Here is a 17129-nt window from a genome sequence, read left to right on the forward strand (position 1 = left end):
AGCAGTTTCAAATTGCAAGTTAAGAAAGATAATAGCTGAAATTGTAGTTACAATTATTGGGGCACTGAGAATGAAGGTGCCTTTGGTAATGGAGAACTGGGAAGGGTTGCTTTCTTCAGGGAGATGACTAGCTCAATGATGATAGATTTTTGAGGTAACTAACTAGCTAATTGTATTTGAACATAAATGAAATTAAAAACAGGGAATCCTCAGCATTCTCGAAATAACTTGAAATTTTCCAGTTTCAGTAAGGAATAGAAAATAAGGCATTTTATCCCCGCTTTTCTGCACACCACCCCTGAACTGCTCTATTCCTGACAAAATAACTTGGAATACTAAATGTCTCTACAATTTCCTGGGCCAAATACTTGGCTTCAATTCTGCTCCTGGCATTGGCTTTCCAAAATGAAGCCAGTCTACAGGAAATGATTTCTTGAACTAAATGCCTTCTATTAGTAGCATGTATTTAATTAAAAAATTAAAGTACATGAGATTTTGTCCCAATGTGATACAATCAATGTAAGGCTTTCCTCATCTGTAAAGTGAAAGGATGAGATTACTTTGATCTCTGAAGTTCTTCCAGTATTCTGAGATTAATAATAATAATAATAATAACTATAACAATAGTTAGCATTGATATAGTTCTTTAAATTTTGTACAACACTTTACAAATATTATCTCATTTGATCCTCACAACAACCTTGGAAGATAGGTGTGATTCTTATCTCTTTTACAAATGAAGGAACTGAGGCTGAGAGGCTAAGGTGACTTTGCCAAAGTCACAAAGTGTTTGAGGCATGGTTGAACTCAAGTTTTCCTGACTCCAAGGCTAATGCTCTATCTGAAAGACAGACTACCTGACTGCCCTAAGATGACTGTGGTAGGTTAGAAAGGCTTGTTGGTAAAAAAAAAAAACAAAAAAAACAAAAAACAAAAAACAAACCTCCTTACTTCAACATAAGGTAATCATGTCATTATGAGAACCATTTGGAAATTTGAACTTTCTTTAATGTTCTGGAAAGTGGGAAATTAACCACTTTCCTAACCTTTAAATGGCTAACTGAATTTTCTTCAACCTTTCCAGATGAGGCCTTCTGAAAGGAAAATAAAATGCTGTAGACAGAGTTGACTTGAGGATAGGCTAGAAAAATTGTGCTACACCCTTAACCATATTCTTTGTTAGGAAAAAAAAAAAAACTTCAGTTATGACTTGTTCCTTTATTTCAACTTGGCACAAGCTTAAAGGAGAAGGAAGAAACTTCCAAAACTTAACACAGAACTGTCTCTAGCACTGTCTCTACAAGTTGACTGTTGTTCAACTTGACTTTAAAGATGGTCATTAAATTCTGGTTAGTTAATCCACTTAAAATTAGTTTTATTAAGGATAGAAAAAGATACTTAAAGTTGGACTCCAGAAAATAAATCTCTTTCAGAAGGGCTAAGCCATAATTAGTACTATAACAATGATGATGACTCTGATGCCTGCCTGCTACCAGCCAGATTGACTTCTCACAAAACAGGCTTCACTGTGGAGCTGCCAGAATGCAAATGTTTGCAATGATCACCATCAATTATAGGGCAGTGAAAGCTTACTAACTTGGACTGCATGGTGAGATGGCCAGTTTGAATTGCAGAGTATTTGAAAAGAAATACAATATTAATCCATAGAGCAACTTGAACAAAATGTTAATGAGATGTTTGCAAAGTAGAGGCTGGTGGAGAAGTGCTAGTACTAATGGGAATAACAGTATCTCACATTAGCACAAGATTTTAATGGGTAGATAAAGCTCATGTATAATTAATAGCACTATATTTTCTTTTCCTGTTTTGTTTTATTTCTTTAATTCAATTTTATTTTATTTTCAAGTCTTCTTTCTCTCCCTCTCATCTCTGTTTGAAATCCTCCCTCCCCATAGAGAAAGTAAGGAAAACAAAAGCCGTGTTTTAAACATGGATAGTCATGCAAAACAAATTAGCACATGGGCCACATCCAAAAAAAAAAAAGTTTCAATCTTCGCTCTGATTCTATCAGTTCTTTTTCTGGAGGGTGGATAATATGTTTCATTGTGGGTCTTTCTGTATTGTAGCTGGTCATTGCATTGATCAGTCTTTTAGGTCTTGGTTGCTTATCTTTGCAATATTGTTCATCATCTAAATAGTTCTGTTTCTTCTCACTTCACTAAGCATTAGTTCATATAAGTTGTCCCAGATTTCTCTGAAACCATTCCCTTCATTATTTCTTAAAGTACAATAGTATTCCATCACATTCATATACCATAACTTGTTTAACCAGTCTTCAGTTGATGGACTCCACTCATTTTTAATTGTCACCACAAAAAGAACCGCTATAAATATGTTTTTATATATGGGTCCTTTTTCTCCTTTTTTGATCTCTTTGGGGTATAGACCTAGTAGAAGTATCATTGGATCAGTAGGGTATGATCCAGTAGTTAAATAGTTTTTTTGGGCATAGTTGCAAATTGTTCTCCAGATTGGCAGGACCAGTTCACAACTCTACCAACAGTGATTGTATGTACCTGTTTTTCTCATATGCACTGTAGCATTTGTCATTTTCCTTTTTTTTTGGTCAGCTGACAATCTGATGGATATGAAATAGAACCTGAGAGTTGTTTTAAGTTTTATTTCTCTAATTACCAGTGCTTCAGAGAATTTTTTCACATGCCTATTGATTGCTTGGGTATCTTCCTCTGAAAACTGCCTGTTCATATCCTTTGACAATGTATCAAATCAGAGAATAACTCCTATTCTCATAAATTTTAATCAGTTGCTATGTATCTTAGAAATGAGGTCTTTATCAGAGAAACTTATAGTAAAATTTCCCCCCCCATTTACCTGCTTCTTTTCTAATTTTAGTTGCATTCAGTTTTGTTTGTATGTAAAGTTTAAAATTTTATGTAATGAAAATTCTGCACTTTTATTTTCTGTAGTTCTCTCTTATTTGATTCTGTACTGCTCTTTTTTTCATGGTATCACCTTTTATGTTTAAATCATTCACCCATTTAGGGTTTGTCTTTTTATATCATGTAAGATAGTGGTTTGTACTTAATTTCTGTCAGATTGTTTTCCAATTTTTCCAACAGTTTTTGTTGAGTAGTGAGTTCTTGCAATACTGTTATCTTTGAGTTTATCAAATACTAGGCCACTGTGCTCATTTGCTTCCATATATCATATAGCTAATCTGTTCCACTGATCAATCTATTTATTACCCAGTTCCCAGTTGTTTTGATGATTACAGCTTTGTAGTATAGTTTCCTTCCTACTTTTTTTCATTAAGTCCCTTGATATTCCTGACCTTTTATTTTTTGAGATGAATTTTCTTTTCTAATTCTATCCTATAATTCTTGGGTAGTTTGATTGGTATAGCACAGCATAAGTAAAATAATTTAGGTAATATTGTCATTTTTATTATGTTGACCCAGCCTACCCATGAGCAATTAATATTTCTCTAATTATTTAGAACTGTCTTTATTTTTATTACTAGTGTTTTGTAATTGTGTTCATATGATTATTTTCTTGTGTGTATGTGTGTGGCTTAGCAGGTACACTTCCAAGTACTTTAATACAATTTGTAGTTATTTTAAATGTAATAATCATAATGGGCATCCCTGATTTACACCCGTTCTTACTGAAAAGGCCTCTAGTTTATTCCCATTATAGATAAGGTTGACTCTTGGTGTTAAGTGGATACTACTTATATTAAGAAAAGATCTGGGCAGCTACGTGGTGCAGTAGATAGAAATCCAGCCTTGGAGTCAGAAGGACCTGAATTCAAATCTGGCCTCAGACAGTTGACACTTACTAGCTGTGTGACCCTGGGCAAGTCACTTAATCCCAATTGCCTCACCAAAAAGAAAAAAGAAAAGAAAAGATCTGTTTACTCCAATGCTTTCTAATATTTTTAGAATGGATGTAGAATAGATGCTTTTCCTACATCTTTTGATAATAGCATATGATTGTTATTAATATGATCATTTATGTTTATAGTTTTCCTAATTTTGAACCAGCCCACTATTAGTTTTAATGTTCATTTTCCCCTGAAACTCATTTATCCTTTCTTTTAACAATTTAGATATGATGCCATTTGGTGCGTAAATGTTAAATATTGCTGTTAATTCATTGTGGTATATTTTAATAAGATAGTGTCACTGTTTATCTCTTTTAGTTAATTCTATTTTTGCTGTTGCTTTGTCTAAGGTAATGCTTACTACCTCTGCCTTTTTTCTTCGGTTGAAGTATAATAGATTCTGTTCTAGCCTTTTACTCTAACTCTGTATGAGACTTTCTTGTAAACAGCATGTTGGGGCAGCTAGGTGGTGCAGTGGATAGAGCACTGGCCCTGAAGTCTGGAGGACCTGAGTTCAAATCTGGCCTCACACACTTACTAGCTATGTGACCTTGGGCAAGTCACTTAACCCCAATTGTCTTGCCTCCCTCCCCTGCCCAAGAAAAATAATGTAAACAAAATAATGTTAGAATCTGGTTGCTAAGGCGTTCTGATATCCTTTTTTCTTATGGGTGCATTAATCCCACCACTTGCATTCACAGTTACACTTGTTAATTGGGTATTTCCCTTTCTCTTATTCTTTTATGCTTTTACTTTTCTTTCTTTCCTGTCCCCTCTTAAAGAGTTGGTTTTGCTTAAGACTTGTGCCTCTTTTAACTTTACCTTCCTCTTAAAACCCCCTTTCTCTTATTTGCTTTCCAACCTCTTTCCCTCTTTAGTGAAATGTATTTCTGGACCCAAATGTGTATATATCTGTGTGTGTGGGGCGGGGGGGGGGGGTATGGGTCTGTCTGTCTGTGTGTCTATATGTGTTCTTCCATTCTTTGACTATTTGACTAGTTCAGATGAGCATGAGGTTCAGGTGTTGCCTATTTCTCCCTTTCCTCCTTGTTTGTACACACTTCTACATGTATACACCAAAGATATGAGATAATTTCCCTCATATCTCCTCTCCCTTAAGCCCTGACCCCAGTGCATTTCTCTACTCCCCTCTTTTCATTCTTCTTTTTAGATCATCACAACAGAACCACTCTTAGCCCATCTTAATTAGATTTCCTCTATGATCCGTGATAATGATGAAGTTCTGACAGGATAAATGTATTATTTTCCCAAATTAGAATGTAAACAGTTTATCCTTGTTTGATCCCTTATGAGCTCATGTTTGTCTTACTATCCGTGTCTTGACTCCTATGTTTGTATTTAAATTTTTGTCTCTAGCTCTGGTCTTTTCATCAGGGCACTAGAATTAAAGGAGATCAGGAAAGGTTTCCTGTAGATGGTGGGGTTTACCTGGGACTTGAAGGAAGTCTCAAGCTCTAAATCTATGATGATAGGATCTTCATTACCTGTTACTTCAGGATCCTACTAATGTAAACATATTATTCCACCAAAAATGAACCTGATCTCTCATCTGTCTAAGGCAATAATCAAACCCATAGAAAGAATTTAGCTATCAAAGAGGGAAAATAGACCGTCTGATTCCTGCCTGATATGTTCTGTCAATTTCTATAGTCCTTGTTCTGGAACATCAGGGTCTATTCTCCTCTTGATACTAGGGAGAGGAAAAGAAAAGATTAAGACAGATTTGATATTATTATTAGAACTCTCTCCTTCTTGAAATTACTTTGTGTTATTTTGCATGTACTTTTTATTTTCTCCACCAACCCAGGGAGGTAGGTGCTAGTATGCTTTCCATTTTACAGATGAAGAGGGTGAGACAGATTGACTTGCCACACAGTAAATGTCTGAGGTCAGCTTTGACCTCAGATCTTCCTGACTCTAGGCCCAGCTTCTATCCACTGAGTCACCTAGCTGCCTAATATGTTAACAATCTAATTATGAGATTTCTTTCAGTTCAAACCATTTGTCTGCATCCTCTCTCCTATGCTCTCCCCACCTCATAACAAAGTCACTAGCTGTGTTAGATTTAATGGGTTTTGTTTCAAGTTAAAGAGACATATCCTATTTGGTCTAAATAGTTGTCCATTTCAGAAAGAAAATTGTGGGAGTTAAAAGTTTTTATTTTTTTATATTCTAAGAAAAAAGTGGTCAGTTGCAGATGTACTTATTTTGGTATGTTGACTACATCTTGTTTATCTTGATATCTCCCTGAGTTCTTAGTAGAGTATTACATGTACTATACTTAATAAATGTTTGAATGTTAGATGACTATAAGGGAGGGGAGTAGAATTATAGGCTCTCCCCAAAGGCAGAATTATAGTGAACACAATCCAAAGAGATGGGGTTTTAGAGACTTCCCTCCTAAAGTGAGATTTGGAAGGGTAGTGGTAGGCGCTGTCACTTGTGAGCCCTTGAATTGCCCCCCCCCACTGTTGGGAGAGGAAGCGGAAGATGTAGACCTGGGAGGGAAGGAGAGGCTCAGGTGTTGCCCTTTGTACGGGAAGGTTCCCCCCCTCCCCGGTAGAAATGGGGATGCAGCAGCAGCAGCAGCTGGGGAGAAGAGCAAATGATTGCATCTCCATGATGTTATTTACTGGGCATCGGGAAGGAGGTAGATTGCTGGAAATTGGTGGTTGTGAAGCCAAGTTGTGAAGCAGTGTGCTTGAATATGGTAAATTAGTGGCTGTTGAGTGATATGCATTTCCTCATAGGTCAGTTAATGTGAGCCTCTGGGATTAGTGAAAAGTTTGGCAGCCATGATACTTTCCTTGGATCTCTTTTGCTTATGTTGAAAAGTATTTCGTCTAGGATTCATGGATTAATTACTACTGCTACCTGCTCTTCCCTTCCTTCCCCAAGATCATATAAACTTTAGTGGCTTCCTAAAGCCTCCAGGATCAAATAGGAAATGCCTTGTTGGGCATTCAAAGCCCTTCATGACCTAACCCCCTCCTACCTTTGCAGTCTTCTTACACCTTACTTCCCAACACATTTTTTTTTTTAGGCAATTGGGGTTAAGTGAATTGCCCAGGGTCACACAGCTAGTAAGTGTCAAGAGTTTGGTCTGAGGCTGGATTTGAACTCAGGTCCTCCTGTCTTCAGGGCTGGTGCTCTATCCACTGCGCCACCTAGCTGCCCCCCAACACATACTCTTGATCTAATGACAGTGGCTTACTTACTGTTCTGTGAACAAGATACTCCATCTCTTGGCTCTGGGCATTTTGCTGGCTGGTGCACATCCCCAAAATGCTCTTCCTCTTTACCTCTACCTCCTGGCTTGCTTGGTTTCCTTCGTGCCCCAAGTAAAATCCCATCTTCTACAGGACCCTCTTAATTCTAGTTCCTTTCCTCTGTTAATTTTTTCCTATTTATCTTGTATATAGCTTGTTTGTACATATTTATCTCCACCATTTGATTGTAAGCTCCTTGAGGGTAGGTCTTTTCCTTCTTTCTCTATCACTATTATATTAGCACAGTGCCTGGTGCATAGTAGGCTCTTAATAGATGTTTATTGATTGATAACTGAAAAAAATAAAATTCCATCTGTTACAGCTTGTTTGAAACAAGCTAAACAAGCTGAGCTTACCTCCTGGTTTAATGGAAAGACTTTGAAGTAAGAGGACCTAGGTTCAAATCCTGGTTGTCCCATTTACCACCTATTGCCTTTGATCAAGTCACAACCTCTCTGACCCTCAGTATCACCATCTGTAAAGTGAGAGGGCAACATGATATCTAAGAACTCTTTCAGCTCTGAGTCTGTGATGTTTTGGTTCCTGTTCCCAAAGAGTTCCTTTGGGATGGTGGTGGTGGACATGTCTTTCCAAAATAAATAAAGAAGTCTCTTATTTATATTATATTTTCCCCTAACTCTTTGTGAACTTCAAAACTATAAAATCACCTATATTAATTAAAATTTTTTTTCTTTAATATGGAAATTGCCCCTTCTCCCCCATTTAGTATAATCCCCTGCCCTAATAGCTGGTAACTAAATTATCCAGGACAGATGGGTGTTTGTTTTTAAAGTCCTCTATAATGAAGATTCATCAGCTTTAAGTTATAATAAAAGAGTTTCAGTTAAGTTTAAAGCAGTGTTTTGACCATCAGGGTGATATAAGATCAGGTCCACTTTGTTTTATTGCGGAAAAAAATTGATTAATGACTCATTATAACCTTTCGAGTAATTGGAGGCAACTTTAAAGCATCTCTTTCTTTGTCTTTTCTACATGAAAGGTCTTTTTTCATAGAGCCTATGTCAAATCTTTTCATTATTTTGTTCTCTTCACTACCCTCTCTAGCTTTTTTCCCATATGGGAAACTAGATTGGGGAGTACATGAAAAATAAAACAACATTTTAAGAAGGGTGTAGCAGATGATGACTATCATAGAAGGCTAATTTTTTTTGTGATTTAAAATATCATGCCACATTAATACAGAGGTGTTCCTGACAGTGCTTCTCTATGATTTCAGTTATCTCTACAAAGTTCCAAATATTTTATTAGCTCCTATCACTTAAATCCTCTTGTTCTCACTTCACACCAAGTCAGTGGTCCCTTCTTTTTTCATCTCCTTTTGCCCAAGGCAGCTTTGGTAATATTGTCACCTTTTATTTTATATTGCGTAGAGCCAAATCATTTTCTTATGGTAATAAACAGCAAGGTTTATTTCTGTTTGTAGAGTACAGCTGTTACAGATGGTATTAATGGCATGGGGGAAGGGCCTTGGTAAGTGGGATTGACTTGAGAAAGAAGGGAACCTTAATGGCACAAATAAAAATAAATATGTATTATGAAAATGTCAAACAAAGATCCTATGGGGAGAATATATTTCATGTAGGACTAAAGTTGAAAATTAGTACAAAACCCAGCAGTGGAAAGAGACATGGTTTAGAAGCATCCATACTGCAGAGATGTGCAAAATGATGACATATGGAGAGTCTTTTAATTGGATGAAACTTGAGAGGTAATTTAGTTCATCCCTCTGATTTCACATTTAAATCTTCTCATACTAATGGGGCTCTTCTTTTTAAAAACATCTATAGTTTCCTTAACTTCCTCAATAAACCATTCTCTCATTTCAAGGCCCTCACTTATAACAAATCTAGAATTCTCATACCATAGTTCATACTCATTCTCTTATCTCTTAGCTGGAGAGGTAGAGGAAATTAGGAGTGCAGCCAAGCTGTTTGTACAACCCTTGAGAAGGATGAATTCAAAAGAGAAAATGAAAGCTATTTTACTGCGATTTTTAATGGAAAGACAGCATGGTATGGTGGATAGCATGATGCATTTGGGAGCCTGGGAGACCAATATTCGAATCTATCTTATGACATTTAATTCTGTGATTCTGGACAAGTCAGTTGCCCTCTTTGTGGCTCTCATGACTCTCTGACTTGTATATTAATTCTAGGTAAGGACTTGATGGGTCAGGTTGGTCGAAGGAGTCCCTTTCAAATGTTCCCTGTACAAGGGAAGCTTGGACAGCTAGGTGGCACAGTGGATGGAATGCCAAACCTGGAGTTAGGAAGACTCATCTTCCTGAGTTCAAATCTGGCCTTAGACACTTACTAGCTATGTGACTTACCTCTGTTTGCCTCAGTTTTCTCATCTATAAAATGAGCTGGAGAAGTAAATGGCAAACCTCTCCAGTATCTTTGTCAAGAAAATCCCCAAATGGGGTCATGAGGAGTCATACACAGTTGAAATGATTCAATAACATATATATGTAATATATATCTGAGAGAGAGAGAGACAATGAGAATGAATGAACATCATTTGCAGCACTATTTCTTGGCATGTATATACAGTTTTTTTACCCATCCTTCCAGCTTCCCCTACATACCCTGGATCTAGAGAACTTGCCACTGTCAGTTGACAATATTTGTTATTCTCCAAAGGAAATGGCTTCTTCTAAGTGATAGCAGAAAGCCAAATCTCTTGTCTTCCTGTGAACTGCTCTTCATTCTTTACACCATATTACTTCGTAGAAAAGCAACTGGAGGTATAAAATGCAACATCTCCTTCCAAATATTTGCAGAAATAAGCAAGAGCAATTGGTAATGTTTCAGGCATTAAAACATCTCCAACTATGAAATGAAAAGGATCTTTCAAAGTGTCCAAGGATATCATGTTTATTTTGCATTGATCCAATTAACCAACTTTTTAGGTGAACTTTAGACCAACTCTCTCTCCTTTTAAGTAACCTTAGTCTCTTGATAGGAAAGATTTTCTTTTGCTTTTCCTGCAGTATCCTTCTATATTCTGATGATACTTTTTGTTATGAAGTATTCTACATCTTTGATATGTGGTTGAAAATGTGAGTTTTCTCAGAACACAAATGGAATTACAAGATTTTCATTTTAAGACTTCTTTGTTAACACATTTTTACTTCTTGTGTTCCCCTGTGTAGGAATTCCAATTACTTTGGGTCCCAAAATAATAATTCTTTAAGGTTGATGTTCATAATCAGAATTTTAGAGGCTGTATTTCCTATTACCACCCTGGAGAAAAAAATTGCTTTAGAAAGAGATTTTTTTTTAAAGTATGGTTTGCTCAAGGAGGGCAATATACCCTAAAAGTGAGTCACAGAACAAAGAAACACAGTATTCTCCAGCAAAGCAAGGCCATTTAATACACGTTAAGCCGGGAATTGGCATGATTTAAGCTTTTCCCTAACAAGTGTCAAAAATATATGCATGTGTGCAAGTGCGTGTGTGCATGCACGTGTGTGTGTGTGTGTGTGTGTAAACTTGCTACCATGAGATAGTTGGCAAGGAAGAAGCAACTTTAGAATTTGAGTAAGGGAGTATGTTGGAGTTTAAGATTCCTAAATACTAGGAGTGATAATGAGTATGTCTTCATTTTATCCAACTTATAAATAAATCTTGTCTCCCTCGTCTTCCAGACTTGAAATGCATTCCCTTCTCACCTCTATTTCTTAGAATCTTTAACTTCTCTCAAGGCTCAGCTAAAGTTCCTTTGATTAACTTAGATTGGCCCCTCTATTTGTTAACACTCTTTCTCTAAATTATGAATCACATCCTATGTGTCTATATGTCACAGTGGAATGTGACCCCCAGGGCACAAACCTGTATCTTATTTCTTTATGTCCCCGGGCTCTACCATATGTGGTATTTTGCCCAAATAAGCAATTAATAAATGCTTGAATTGAATTGACTCATATGTTTTTTCTTCTTTTAAGTTAAATTTTTTTATTGGAGGGGAAGGAGTGCGCTAGAGTTGACTTTAAGGTCAAAAGAAGTACAGAGGTAATACTTTGTTCTTCAGGACTCCAGGGGAACAGGAATTTGATTCTCTGGAGCCAGTAATGGGCTCTGTAAATGAATCTGAGTGGTCTAAATATTGTTATTTTGACTTTTTAATTCCTCTCCCTTTTGATGTGATACCATTCTCCCTTTAAATGTATGATTTTCAGTTCAGTCCCCTTTAAGCTGTGCTACTCTTCCCCACCCCATCCCATTCACTTCTCTCTGCCTTAACCTCTGGGGTTGGGAGTTAGTATTAAAGTATATGCCTTAATTTGGAGAAGTTGTTTTTCTTAAATGTCCAAAGTGTCTTTCATCTCATTATGTGGGTGTTCCTTGAATGTCTGCCCATGCTGTCTGAGTCTTGTCCATGTTTACCCCATATGTTCACTACAGAGACTCTGATCAGTATAGTGAGGACCCTTCTGACCTTTTTTTGAGATCTGGAGGATTCCAAAAAGCAAGTAGGCTGACTGTGTGCTAGCTCTCACTATGCCTATATGCCCATTTCATCCGCTTTTTAAAATCATGCATATCTTTAATGACATTTCCTCTGGTTCTTTATTTTGTATGGGTTACAACCCATTTGCCTTTACCATGTATCTTTCCATTGCCTTCTGGGTGATATTCATTTTCTAATACTTCAGAGACTATAGTGTTTTATGACTCAAGACCATACAACACTAGTAGAACATTGGTATTAAAACAATGATCTTTTGTTTCTGGAAGAAGTTCAAGGTCATTAAAGAAACTTTGGAGTTTTTCAAAGGTAATGCAGCTTGCTTGCTCTCCTCATTCTCTTTAATTGGGTCCGACTCACATCCCATATTTCATTTGCGTTGGCTATTCAAGAGGCATATGCGTGCATGCTAATGCATATACGCTCATGCACACAGAAGTGGGCGAGCCCTATTGGCTGTTCATATGGCTGCGTGTCATAATCTAGACAGTAGGCATGGTTCATCATCTTGGTTTTTCCTATTTTCATGGTTAGGCCAAATTTTGGAGTGGTTATGGATCTTACCATAAGGCTCTGCAATGTTCCAGGTCTTAATATAACCAGCACAATGTTGTTTACAAAGAGGAGCATCTGTAAGACCTCACCATCTATAGGAAATCCCTCTTGGACTCTGAACCTGGTTTCCTCTGTGCTAGTGGTAAATGGTTTTAGTGAGCATATACATCTATCTTTTATTTTTTTAAGCTTTTAAAAATATAGCAGAAATCTATTTTCTCTCCCTCTCACCTTCCTATCTTTGTTCTCAAAAAGTGCAATTTCTACCTCCTCTGTAAGCACAAGCAGAGCTATGATGTTGGAGTCCCAGGGTGGGGGATGCTATTGTCTTTTATGGTAAAAAGCATTTGTTTTTTTAAAAAAAACTTTGAAGGTCTTTTTTCATTTATCTTTTGTTTGTTCTTTTGTTTTCATCCTTAAATACCTTCAAGATGATTTTGGTTGATGGCATCTCATCAAGCTGTTTGAGTTTTTTTTTTTTTAAGCCTGGTTTTATCTTTCATTGCTTCTTTTTTGTTTTAAGAGGTGACACTGTATATAATTTTCAAACATCCATCTTTATAAAATTTTACAAATTACTTCATACTGTAAGCCTGGGTAGGCTTTGGCTGCCACAAGAAACTTTATGTAAGGTTCTTTTGATTTTATGATCATACTTGATTTGAATCCATTAAATTTCTGTCTAAAATTATTGCAATCAGCATCTGCTCTTTCTCTTACCCATATCCTACTTTTTTTGACATCAATAACTTTAAATAGTCAGGTTGGAGTTGATTATGTTGTACATATCTTTTAAAAAATCTTATAGCTTTACATTAATTTTGAATAACTTTTAGTTAAATCCTAATGGGTCAGTGCTTTGATACTATAAAATAAATTTGGTAGCCACATGAGTAAAATGGATTGAGGTGGAGGGTGTTGGGCAGGAGGGATGTTATTTAGAAGGCATTTTACTTTTTTAGGTGTGATGTGGGAAAGGCCTGAACTTAGGTAATGGAAATAAGAGTGGAAAAGGAAAGGACAAAAGTGAAAGAGAAATTTCCAAGGAAAAATCAAAATAGGATCCAAAAGTGATAGAGTGCAAAAGAAGAATGAATCAAGACGGCTTCCAGGTTTTAAGCCTAGGTGACAATTTCAGTTCTATAAAGAGATGACAGTGAATACTGAGAAAAAAAAATTCTAGATTTGATGATGGAATGGGTCACTTATATGTTAATTGAACCCTCTGTTCTTTAAGTTCAGTCTAGAATTTCACTGAGATGGGGTTAGCTGTTGATGTTGTTTGTCCTTTGTTCTCAAAGAGGACCTAGACATCAAGAAGGTGATGCCATGACATGCAAGTGAATTGGATTTAAGTGAGGGAGGGCTGTGCAAAGTCACCAGCCTCACTTTTTCCTCTGGAGCCATCTGGGTCTAATCGCAAGATGTAGATCAGGGTGACTGGAAATGGCCCTTGATGCCAACGGGGTTGGCAGGGAAGAGGGGAAAAGCCAAAATCTCAAAATATAGCATACAATCCTATAAATTCTTCCTTTTATGATGAAGATTTCAACATACTTCAAATATTCACTGAGCTTTTTAAAAATATGAAGACATTTTTGCTTTTATATGGTTTTCCCTTTGGAAATGAAGCAAAAAAAAGTAAGTGATTTTATTTATTTTTATTCAAAATGAAAATTTGACCCTGGGCATGCACACCAGAGGTGTCAAATATGTGGCTGGCCAGTTACATGCAGCTCACAACAGTCCCTAGTGTAGCCCAAACCAGACTGAAATGGAATTCCTGTCCAATTTTTAAAGCGTTGATGTATTTGTATTAAATATACATACAAATATAGTATGTGGTTTTCTAAGTTAGTATGTGGCCTGCGAGGATCCTTACATACATTTTAGTGGTCTGTTTCTAATTGAGTTTGACACTGTTATGGTAGGCTATCACTTCTCTTGTGGAACAAGTGTTTTTATTTGTTTTCTCCCTTGAACTCTCAGGCAGCCAAATATCCTTGAAAAAAAAAATGATTCCTTTAGAATGGCTATATCTATGAATTTTTCTCATTTTTGTGTTTAAAAGCAAGACTAAAATTTGTCTTTTGCCATTTTCCTCCACACATTACAAACAGCTTTTCCCAAGGTTAGAGTTACTTACAGTTCTTTGTTCCTCTGTTTGTGGTTGTTATAGAAAAGATTACATTAGCAAGTTTGTTTTGTGAATAAGCAGGTTAAAGAGTATTTACTTGAAGAGATAAGAAATAGAATAATATGGGCTCCACTAAAAACCAAAACCAAACACATACTATTATGGAATCAAATTGAATGCAAAAGTTGAAGGCAATTAACTATCTAGTCTCCAGTAAGTTTTTAAGCTAAATCCATTTGCATATATTCATTGAATTAATTATTGAAAGGGTACCAGTTGTCTAACAATGACTTACTGCTTAGAGCAGATAGGGAAACCCTGTCCCTTGGCTTGAATTTAATTGATTCCTGGTTTAATGCTGTTCTGGTTCCTGCCATTATAAATGAAAGGGGTAGTCCTGTGGTCTGAGAAGAGCCTATAAAGCTTTCAAAATAAGGACTTATTAAGGCAGAGCCAAGATGATGGAATAGCAGGAAAAAGTACAGGGAGTTCTTGGAAAGAGGCTGTGTGCCAGGGCAAGAAGTCCTAGATTCCACACAGAGGGGCTTAACATTGTGTAGAATATAGTAACAGGCACCAACTCTATTAGATTGTGAGCTCCTTGAGGAAAGGACTGTCTTTTAACTGGCCAACAGGTCACAGATTCAGGGTAGACTAAGGAGAAGACCCACACCTATGGGTGGTATTCCTCTAGGCTTTGTATCTAACAAGGAATAAGTGCAGAAGTAATTAGCAACTATCTGGCTACTAGAAGCAGAATAAAGTGTCAATTCTAACTTCTAGGATAGTCTGAAGCCTACAGAGGAATAACCATGGCAAGAATGCCAGACTGAAGGGAAGCCTGCAGTTCTGTCCCTCTGAAATCAGCAGTGTTTTCTAGCTAGCTGAACTAACACTGGCTGAATCCAGAAGCAGTCTACTGTCACTCTAGGAAAAGTAAGCCCCACAAGTGTATTGCTCACATCCAAATCAAAGTCAGGAGCAGGAGCTTGCAGAGTCCAGGCCACGGGGACAACAGTCATATTTTGTTCTGGATTGGACAAATTTTGGGAGAACTGAAAGCTTTCAGGTCCCCAGTCTGAGCTGCCCTTGAGATCCTGGAATAACACAACACTCACTCACCCAAGAAAGCAGCAGGAGCAACCCAAACATCCTCTCCCACCCCCTTCCAAAAGAGCACAGAGCTCAGCCCTAACATGAAGTCCAAAATCAGGAAGCAGGCTGGAAGAATTAGAGAACAACAACAAAAATAATCCCATCTAAAGAGCTATTGTGATGGCTTGGGCATTCAAGACAAAAACCCAGAAGAAGAGATGACTTCTTCTATAAACATTTATAAACAATGCCTCAAAGAAAAGCACAGCTTGGGCACAAATTCAGCTAAAATTCCTGGAAGAGGTGAAGCAAAAAATATTTTTAAAAGTTTTAAAATTATTTTATAACTGGAATGAGAGTACTACAGGAAAAAATAGAGTAAGAAACAAGAGTTATGGAAGGAAGAAGTAGAAAGGTAATTAACAAGTTGGCACAAAAGGTACAAAATCTTGCCTAAGCAACAAGCTCTTTGAGAAATAGTGCTAATTTTCTTAAATTAGGCAAATTAACTAATTTTTAAAAATGTTTAATAGAAGCTCATGATTCCATGAGACAATAAGAAATATTAAAACTAAGTCAAAAGACTGAAAACATTGAAGTGTAAGGTATCTAATAGCAAAAACAAATGACCTGGAAAACAGATCAAGGAGAAATAATTTAAGATTTATCAGACTGCCTGAAAGCCATAACCAAAAAGAAAATCTAGACATTATAAGAAGTCTTAAAACTACATTAAAAATTAGAGAATGAATATGAACATATTAATACATATAAATAGGATACAACAATAATTTTCATTGATTAATAGTTCATAACCTACTGTAAGGGAAACTGAGGAGATCCTCCCCAGCCCCTCATGTAACCACCTCATGACCTGACATAAAGAATGTAAATTGGAGTTAACATGCGTGGCCAAGGGCACCAAGGAGACAGAACATTAAGTAACAAACAAACTATGTTACCTGGGAAAGCAATTTTTATCTCAAGGAACATTTTTCTTGAGAAAAATGTGTATCTGTCCAAGGACCTGATCCCTGCCTGGAGACTTACACAACAAACAGGTATCTTGGGACTCTGATCAAGCTCCAACCTTTGTTAAAATGTGTGAGTGTCCTGGACCTGAGTTCACCAGGGATACATACACAAAACAAAATACTAAGATTGTTTTTCCCTGGTTTACATAGATATAAAAGGGTCATTTGAAAGGGAATTTTTTGGAGTACTTGATTGATGCCAGAGATAGGGATGCCGAGTCTCTGTGGTCAGAGGTGGATTGCGTATACAGCCTCTGATTTGGGTTGGAGTGGGATGTCACTCCCTTGCCTCCCTCATCAGATCTCTCAACCATCTCCAGGCTCCCGGGTCCTGTAGGTATTTGAGCTCACCTGGTTAGTGAGTGTGTATCCTTTCTTTTCTTATTTTCCCTTTTCTTGATTTTGATTATTACTTATTGTATTGAATGTTATTCTCATCTTTGTTTGTGTTGCCTTAATCATTATTAATCATTGTAAAATAAATGTGATAATTTGTTAAGTTTATGCTGAGTGTGTATCATTATATCTCGAGATCCAAACCTAAAGTGAAAGTACTGTGCAGTCCATAATCCTTTTGATTACACCTACTTAGTATCTCCCCCCTCCCTCATCCAGACTCATGGAGCAACTGGTAGGGAAAGAATTACCAGTAGGATTGTACT

At 36.8% G+C, this 17129-nt stretch overlaps 1 protein-coding gene across 2 annotated transcripts in view; it reads left to right on the forward strand.

The window, feature by feature from the left end:
• Positions 1-17129, forward strand: part of LOC114026059 (guanine nucleotide-binding protein subunit alpha-14) — a 271430-nt gene that overhangs the window by 108068 nt on the left and 146233 nt on the right. Inside the window, exon 1 of one of the 2 annotated variants that reach the window (XM_027839674.1) lies at positions 16672-16800. The exons of the other annotated variant lie outside the window; for it this stretch is intronic. The gene's annotated coding sequence lies outside the window, so the exon portion shown is untranslated. Of the gene's footprint in view, positions 1-16671; positions 16801-17129 lie in introns of those variants that run through there. 2 annotated transcript variants of the gene reach the window in all.

Source organism: Vombatus ursinus, unplaced genomic scaffold (genome assembly GCF_900497805.2).
Source record: "Vombatus ursinus unplaced genomic scaffold, bare-nosed wombat genome assembly UNPS02014832.1, whole genome shotgun sequence".
Taxonomy (NCBI): domain Eukaryota; kingdom Metazoa; phylum Chordata; class Mammalia; order Diprotodontia; family Vombatidae; genus Vombatus; species Vombatus ursinus.